This window comes from Dipodomys ordii, unplaced genomic scaffold, assembly GCF_000151885.1.
Source record: "Dipodomys ordii isolate 6190 unplaced genomic scaffold, Dord_2.0 Scaffold130, whole genome shotgun sequence".
Lineage (NCBI taxonomy): Eukaryota > Metazoa > Chordata > Mammalia > Rodentia > Heteromyidae > Dipodomys > Dipodomys ordii.
Genome location: NW_012267346.1, coordinates 4,165,878 through 4,175,846, shown reverse-complemented (window position 1 = coordinate 4,175,846; position 9,969 = coordinate 4,165,878).

Here is a 9,969-nt window from a genome sequence, read left to right as displayed (position 1 = left end):
GTAAAATTGGAATGAAATGTTGTTTAGCTAACAGATGGGATAGATGTAATTTCAGGGTTTTAACAATTATAGGATAGTTTAATAATTTGCTAACATTACAGAAGACCAGGTCAATGGTATACATGAACTCTCTGCTATTTTTGCAACCTTGAAGTATAAAATTATTGCAATATGGAAAGTCAAAACTCTAATACAAACAAAGTCATAGCCCTCTCCAATATGAGGCTATTTTCTGTATGTTATCAGCTAATGGTCCATCCAAGGTTCCATGACACACAAATCACCTTGACTTGACCTTGTTCCAAGCATAATAGTTGGCACATCTGTGTGCTTGGAAAATAGATTTTACCAGTTGATTCAGAAGATGACAATGTACTAATGTTTCTTTACTTGATGTTAGTCACTTTTCATTACTCTAATGAAGTGCCTGAGAAAATTGACTTAAAGGAGGGCACATTTATTCTGACTTATCATTTCAAAGGCTTCAGTCCATGGTTGGATGGCTCCCTTTCAGGTGTGTAGCACAGCAGAAACTGTACATACCACCAGTAGAGAAACTGTACATACCACCAGTAGAGAAACTGTACATACCACCAGTAGAGAAACAACTGTACATACCACCTAAGCCACATGACCAATGTTAATCTGACCAGTAATAATAAGACATCAACTTTTGGAAGCCCCTGATTTGTGGCTGAAGAGCATGGAGAAGGAAAACTAATCATCTCATGGCAGTCAGGAGACAAAGAGCTTGAGAGGATAGGCCTGGGGTAAGGCGGTATGATGTATTCCTCCAACTTGATGCCCCCTCCTAGCATGCAACTATGTTTCATTCATTCATAAGGTTAGTCTCTTTTGAACCAGTCATCTCTCAATAGTGCCACCGACGAGGGACAAGTCTTTCAACAAAAGAACCTGTAGGGACATTTCAGATCACAATAGTAATATTTGGTTCATAAATGTTTATAGGGTGACAAGATAGTGGCAGACTTTTTTTTTTCATTGTTTTTAAACCAACCTCAGTATATAGGGGATTTCTTTGCCTAGACATATTTAGGCTGTGACCACAGGAACACTGCAAAAATTGATTTTTATTTTCCCAATCAAATCCAACTCCATAATTTTTGTATACTTGCAAGTAATGCTAGCTAGTATTTATCATATGTCCATTCAGAATTACATTCACAAACAAGAAATCTGCATTTGTTCCTGCAGGCACATTTTTAGACATTGCCTTTTACGGTGTGGGACTGTGAAATTCTATTTTCTACATGTCAACTTCTTCATGCATAGCAGGAACTTATGATTCCCTAAAATGCAGGAGGGCAAAAAAAAAAATTCAGCCCTTAGTAACCTGGATCATCCTATTTGTTCTCTGATCCATGGTCCTCCATTGATCAACTTCTGGATCCTGTTCCTTTAAGTCGAGTCACCTGAGAAGAGAGAAGATAACACCAGAAAGCAAGGCTGTGATGTGAACTAGACAAAACAATGTATAAGTTGCCGTTGTATAAAGATGTATAACACATGTTCATTCCCTTCTGTGCCACAGAGCCTACTTAATCTCTCAACAATGTATTATCAGGGTTTAACAATAAAATATTTTTAATACAATCTCAAAATTACAAAAGAGATGTTCAGCCCAAATCATCCTGTTCCAAAATCTATTTTTTAAACTCCGTAAACAACACAAAATACAATCATGCACCACACAGCAGTGTTTGGTTAACAGACTGTGTATAGGATGGTAGTTCCATAAAAGGACATCGCCTAGTGTTGTCATTGTAGTCTTGGTTTGCATAAATATGTTTTGATGTTCACACAACAAAATATTCACCTAACAATACATTTGTCAGAGTGGGGGATGCATGGCTGGGAAAATATTCAGTTTATAAATCTGATTAATAGGAAATATGCTGAGGATAATATCAAATTAAATACTGAACACTTTGTCTTTTATAGGAGGTTTTGAGAGATATGATCTGTACAATTCAGATTGCCTAGAAAGTTTTTAATTATTTGTTTGGTGGATGGTAGTATGGGGTTTGAACTTAAGGCTTTTTACTTACTAAGTAGTTGCTCTATCACTTAATCCATGTCCTTAGTCCTTTTTTGATTTAGTTATATTTCCAATAGGCTCTCACCTTTTTACCCAGTGCCAACCCCCCACTGTGGTCCTTAACAGCATCTTGTGTGGGAGGGATCACAGTGCCACAACCACCTGGCTTTTTTGTTGAAATGGGTGCATTGCTAACATTTTTGCCTAGGCTAGACCCAAACTATGATCCAACTAGCTGAGATTACTTCTATGCCTAGCTGTTCCGGAAAATTTTAGGAGCATATTTGGGCTGAAGACAGTTAATACCACAATAAAAAGAAAGACATTCAATGAAAATGTATTATTGATCATGATAATAAAGATAACAAACATGTAAGATGATGCTAAGTGAAATGAACCCCAAGACATGGACACGAGAGGTTTTTCTTTGTTGTTGTTAGTGTTGTTGTTGTTTTTAATGTACTATGTGATGTCTTGACTGTGTTGTATTTTCCTCCTATGGTTTATCCCCTGTTGTCACTGTAATTGATTTTGGCACCCTGGGTATTGTATATACAGTTATTTGAATGAGGGAAGGGAAGGGGAACAACAAAATGGTGAGACAAAGGACAGAAGGGGAACCAATGCAACAGTGAGACTCACAAGACAATATTTGTTGGAAATGATCTGTACAACTGGGGAGGGGAGGCAGGAGGGCTGAGGAAAGTAGGAGAAAAATGAGGAAAATGTAACAAGTTCGACAAGAAATGTACTCACTACCTTACGTACGTAACTGTAACCCCTCTGTACATCACCTTGACAATCAAATTAAAAAATAAATAAAAATAAGAAAGATAAAGACATTTCATACTGATAATTCATTTTAAAGGATTAATTCTATTTTTTAGCTTGTTCATTTTCCTTCTTCAATGTCCTTTTCTTTCCTTTCTTCATTTTGGTAGCATGGGGGTTTGAATGAAGGGCCTAGTGTGCTTGCTATGAAGGCACTTTACTGCTGAGCCATCCCTCCTGCTACTCTCACCACTGGTGATTTGTGAGATAGGATCACACTTCCTGCCCAGGCATGTGTCTGCACCCCAATCCACCTATTTTAGGCTTCCCATCATTGCTGAGATCACAGATCTGTGTCCATGTACCCAGCTTCCTTCCACTGACATGGAGTTTCGTGAGCTTTGATGCTTAAGCTGGCCTGGAACCATGATCTTCCTACCTGACCTCTTCTCTTTTGAGACAAAGTCTTGCTCCATAGCTCTGGTTGGCCTCATTCTGGGGTTAAAGGTATATACCATATGCCAGGCTCACCTCCTTAATCTTCTTATTTAGTCATAATAACAGTACTAGCAAAAATTGTTGAAAGATTACTATGTTAAAGTCATTATTTTGTATCAACTAATTCTCTCTAAAATCTTGTAACAGAACTGTCATTATAATAAATAACAGCTAGCAGTTCTTCAGCATTCACTGTGCCCAAAGTGTCAACACTTTATATGTATTAACTTGCTAAAGTCACACATCTATGATGAGGTTACTGCATTTAACCTCTGTATAAGAAGATAAGAAAGATGAGCCTGAGATATACTAAACAACTTGCTAAGGGGACTAAAGCTCAGAATCAGGCCAAACCAAGGTACTAGGAAAAAAGCAAATGTCGTTCTATTACTTGTTAGTTTTGGCTGTCACAGGTTCTATTTAATTGTGTACAGGCCAACAAAAGAACACTGTATTCTGTGTGAAAAGTCCTAATAACAGCTATATATCATTCCAATCACTACCACAGAATTGTCAAGAATGACCATATTATTTTGAATGTTTGATTTGTTCTAGATATTTGTGGGTGTGGGTGTTTGTGTTTTATATGTGGTGTGTGTGTGTGTATGTGTGTGTGTGTGTGTGTGTATGACAGAGAGAGAGAGAGACAGAGACAGAGACAGAGACAGAGAAATGCACCAGAAAGGCAGAGAGCCATGTAGTGCAGTGTTACCTGAAATAGCTGTAGGCATCCTGCACCCAAAGGGAAGTACATTAGCCAGCATACTGAGAATGTGGATGGCAGGTGGGGAGCCTGGTTCTTTGATAATACAATTGATGAACTAACCAATTTCAGAATCACACACCTTTATTTTGGTGATAATATTATTTCATAAGCAATTTTCAGTTTAGGTTTCTATACTTACTGCCCCAAACATCCTGATATAGATATATTAACTATACTCATATTTTTCCACATCTGTTTTTCCTAGCTTGGTATACTCTTCAAAACTGAATGCATCTAGCCCATACCCCTCTAGTACCCCACCACCCACATATCAAGAACTTGAATTGTGAAACAATACAGTAACAACAATCCCCAAACCTCAGACAGCAATGTAAAATGGCTAGTAGAAAGGACTCTGACACAAAGAAGTGGCAAGTGTTTGAGTAATAGTCATGCCAATTACCTTGACCTGATCACGCCACATGATTACATTGTATCCTATAAATATGCATACTATCATGAGTGAACAAAAACAAAAGATCAAATGTTTACTTCTTGCTCACAACTCTTAGCTGTGTCTGTTGTGTGTTGACTGTATTATCCTCCCTCTGGGACCAAGACTGATAGGGAACATAAATTGAAAAATTGTGTGACACTGTGACAGGTGATAATAAGTCAATAGAATCTCATACTGGCAAGCCAATGCTCTGATTCAAAAGTGGCACCATCACTTTTGCTGACAGTTCACTAGTCAACACTAGTCACATGATCCTGTCCAACCACAGGAGGATAAGGAATTGCAACAGATATACTCAGAGCAGCAGAAGAAGTAGTATAGCTTAAGAACTACCAAGGTTTCCCAGGTGTCGGAGTTCTTAATTAGAGCTATTTGCGGGAGTATTGGTGTAACTCTGTGGTAGAGTGGCTGCCTAGAGCTATTTGCGTGGGAAGGGGAAATTGGGCTGGAAGAAAAATATTAAAAAGGGATTTTTCCAGTAATAAGCAGATTAAAAAAACTTGAATAGTGAAATCCAAGAGTTATAATAACAAAGCATACAAATAATAAGGGTACAGCTCAGTAATTACCAGAAAGTAAACTCATTTGTAAATGAGCCCTTTATGTTATGTGTGCTATGCTATGTGTGAGCAGATGTTTGAAGCACAAGTGCTTATCCTAGTTGTTAACATGTACCATTGCCCTGAAGCAAGCTGGAAGAAGTTACATAATGAGCATTATCACTCAGGGTTCAAGTAAGAGAAGATCTATGTGTAGATAATGCATTACAAGCCCAATTAGGAAAGCTAGCTACTCAGTTTTCACAAGGTTGTCTTTTTGACTAAATTCCATCCTAAATTCCACTCAGGAAAGGAAGCCAATAAAGAAGGCTGGGACTCCACCAGGCTAGACTAAAATCTTTTCTTTATTCCTTCTGACCTTCGTCCAGTTGCTAAACAAGTATATACCTGGTCTTCTGGGGGCAGAAGAAATGTAGGAAGATCTCAGGAGAAAGGAGAGAAGAAACAGTTGAGCTGCTGTTTATGGTCAACAGTAGTGTTCACAAATTCACAGAATGGTGGCCACTGCCTTGCCTCTTCCAATTCTTGTAGGATAATATCCCATTCTAATGGGAAGAGGAATTCTGGGAAGTGAAATCTGGCCTAGCCAATTTAGCCCATGACAGAGCCAAGTAATAGTTGCTGAGTCAAACCTCCTAAGGCTTCTGCTACAGCCCCATGGTTGGTGGCCCACTACACAGGAAATGAATTTGGTCTTAAAACTAGTAATTTGCTGACAACCCTAGCTGCCCTCTGCTTTTCCTGTCAGACACCTGCTTTACTTTAGTTCTCTGAGAAACACATATTACAATTTGATAATGTGCACTAAATTTATGAAGTAAAGTGTCTGTCAAAGAAATGTAGAAGGAAGCCTGGGGAAGCCTAGAAAGCCATTCAGACAGTTGCAAGTCTGACTCCCAGAAAGGAAGGAATAAAGGTTGAATTGAAGTGATTTAGACAGCAGTGCAGTTGTAAGGAGAGTCTGTCAAGGCCAACCTGTCAGTGGACTCCCTCATTTCTAGGAGACAAACCCACCTCGGTATCCAGCAGTGCTTAGGGACTAACAGTAGCTTGTAGGAAGTGTGGTCTGCAGGAGAATATGGAGATGGATTTCAGAGCACCGAGACAGAGGCCCTCTGTCAACTGTACCCTGGACAGCAGTAGATCTGAGGCATTTTGTCTTGGCTGCCTGCTTCTTCCTCATTTCTTGTTCTGCACAGGATGCAAACTCAGCCATATTTCTCTTTTAGAGGATGAAAGTAACTTACTTGTGTCTAAATCTTTGCTAGGCATAGATAGGGGAGGCCCCAGGGCGGGTGAAGATACTTCTAGGTTGTCCAAATACAATAAGGTGCCCATAAATCAATCCAACCTTACAGCATTTCACAGAAGTGCTTTAAATGATCTTAATTCCTGCTGATTTAGAATACAACTCTTCAGAAAACAAAGCAGAAGAGAAACGGTACTTTTCTGCTGTGAAGAGGGAAGTATAGGATTTGCTAGAGATACCAGATTTGGAAAATAGGTTGAAACATTTTCTAAAGTCTTTTCTTCTTATTCTCCTGAGAAATAAAATAGAAACATCTTTAATAGATGAAGGAAATAAAATGAAAATGATTTTTTAAAAACACAGACATAGGAAAGTTAAAGATTCATTAAAATGTGAACTCCTGGAAGTCATAGATTGTTTTTCTGAAGCTGTGTGACAGTATCTGTATAGAGGAGGACTTAGCTATGTTTTGGGGGCAAGGTGATAGAATTTTCATGTTGTCTTTCTACAGTTGTACAATAGCCAAAACAAATAAATTCACAGTTTATGTGGAGGCAAGGGTTGGGTACAATGAGGTATCATCTTACCACAACATATTATTATTATCTTGTGTTTATTCTAGTTTTACTTGTCAATCTTACTTTTTTTGTAATGTTCACCAGAGGTTTTTCTAATCAAATGTAGCGTCCCCCCCCCCCATCATGATTACACATTGATGCAAACAGCGAAGAGGAAGTTTCTCTACTTACGCTCATTCTTGATTTCTAGCCCTGGGAGCAAAGCAAAAATTGATACCTTGAAACTTCCCTATCCTTCAGTAGATGACTTGTATAACAAAATCTATATTTGGTCTAAGGAAAAGATTTACAAGTTTTAAAATGTAGTCTTCCTGGGTAGCAGCTAGCTATGAGCAATGGGGAAATGCAAAGAGAACTTAAAATGGAGAAAATATTGCAATTAAACTTCCTTACTCACAGGTGACTTCAGTCCGGTACACTGGACCTAGGGATAGGATTTTCTCACAGGCAATCTCAGTAAATACTCAAACCCCAAAGACTAAAGTTGTTCTCATAATAGTGAGTTCCTGAAACAAGCCCCAATTAAAAATCAATTAAAGGTGTATTTGTAACAGGAACTTCAACTGTTTTTTTGCTGCCACAAATTAACCAGGAGCAAGAGAAAGGCTGTTCTCTCCACAGTCACTTTGCAATTACCTTGGGTTCCAGGAAAGACAGGACTGATAACATCTTTATGATAAAAGACTGGAGCCACCCTGAAGAACAGCAGAGGCTAACAGGGCAGATCACCCCCAAATGAGAATACTTAGTTATAATGATCAAGCTGCACCGTGGAGCTGAAGAAATCATCCCATAGGAACCAAACTGTTCCCCAGTGCTGGCAGCAATACCAACTTCTCCAGCATGCAGAATAACTAGAACTGAAATAAAGTCCAGCCAGACCACACTTGTAACCGAGACCCTTAACCTATGTGTACATTTTGTCTCCTGTCCCTGATACTTCCTCTCCCTAAGCATAACGTGTAGATCTGTATCTTGAAGATGGTTGAGGATGGACTGAAATGCCACTATCATGTGTGTAACCTCCTGTCTCTGTCTCTTTCCTAGTAAGCTTTTCTATCACTTTCACTGTGTGCATCTTGCCTGATTCTTCTTCTGCTAGGATCAAGGTTGAGCAGCTGCATTGAATTTCTGGTAACAATCTGACACACAAGAATAGGATATACTGCTGTACACTTTATTTATAGTACTTCATGCCCTTATCTTATGCCTTATGTCCACCCCTCTACCCCTCCACACACACACCTGGTGGTTAATTGCAGATAAGAGTCTCATGGCCTTTCCTTCCTGGACTGGCTTTGACCTAAGTATCCCGAGTTGCTAGGATTACAGACATGAGCCACCCATGCCCAGCCCTTCTGCATTTTTAATGAACATTGGTTTAATTTCTTCCATTAAAAATAAGGACTGATTTGCTAAGTCAGCAAAACTTATACTGACTGATATCCAATAAATGTTTGATAAAGATCACCAAGAAATTATCTTTTTTCTAGTCTACCTGCCTAACAGGAAAAACTCAGAGGCAAGTTGTTTTCATTTCTTGTTAAGTCACACATATGGAACAACAGATCTTCAGGATCCAAGTTCACTAGAGAGTATTACTTTGACAAGTTTACAGATGAATAAACCTCATATGCTAATTAGGATCCTCCAATCTTCTAATCAGCAAATGAGTTTAAAATGAAAAAAAAAAAAAGAAACCCTCTACCAGTAGTTTTTTGGTAGGGCACTAGCTAGCTGTCTTGAATGATTTCCCCTAATTTGGAGCAGTCCCCAGGGTTTAGAGATGTTTGCAGGAGCTTGGTAAACAATCTGTTCTGACACATTGCAGTTGCTGGCGGCTTCACACCAAGATCCTCACCACATTTAAAGACTGAGAAGTGAATTCATTAACATCTCCCAGACAGGGCCCTGCACAGGTCCAGTTGTATCAGCAATTGAGAGAAAGAATACACTGGGAGCATGCAGAGAGCCTCACCCTTGGACTATTTGGAAGCAAAACCCTTTGTGTATTTCTCCTTGATAAGGGCATCTTTACCCACTGTGTCTTATGTTTCATCCTTCATAACAAAGCCTATCAATTTTACCTTCAAAAGTCTCACTGCTACTACCTCTCCTTTTCTATCTTGCAATCAGGTTTCATATTCAGGAAGGGTATACGGGGTATACTGATGGTACCCTACCATCACTGATAAGTGCTTTTCTGAATCTTGCATCAAGCTCTTGGCCTCTTGCCTAAGACTCAGCATACAAAAGGTTAACATCCAGGCTGACCTGAGCTCTAGGACTAATAGATGATCTGCCCTGCTTAACATCCCAACGGTGGGCTGAAAAATACCCCCAGAAGATGTCATTCCTATAGCAGGTTACTTTAAAAGACAGATACCCAGGAATATTAAATCAAATGGCTAAAGATATGATAAAGTTAATGCTTTTAGAGATGAGGACAAATGTTATATTATCAGATAGGTTCTAGATGCAATCATATGCATTCCTATAAGAAGGAAAATAATGGTTGACGCGCAGAAGAGAAGTTAATGTGAGAATGAGCAGAGAATGAGAGAGATTTGAAAATGCTGATCATGAGAATTGGAGTGATGTAACTTTAAAGCAAGGCACGGCACAGCAACCAGAAGCTGAAAGAGGCCAACAATAGAACACTACTTGTAGGCTCTGGAGAGAGCATGGTTCTGTTGACACTTTGATTTCTGACTTCTGGCCTCCAGAACTGTAAGAGAATAATGCATTTCTGTTGCTTTAAGCCATCTCGTTTTCGATAAATTCATTCTAGCAGCTTGCTAGGGCTGTCACTTGAATCATATCAGCCTTCCTGCTCACTTTCTGCAGCCCAGTTCTTTCTTCTCCAACTCACTTTAAATACAGTTGCCTGAATTCCTTTGTACACTTTTCACTTTTTTTTCTTTTAATTTATTTTTTATTTGTGAACATACTGTACAGAGGGGTTACAATTACATGGGCAGGATAATGCGTACATTTCTTACCAAGCATTGCAGCCTCCTCCTTTGGTTTA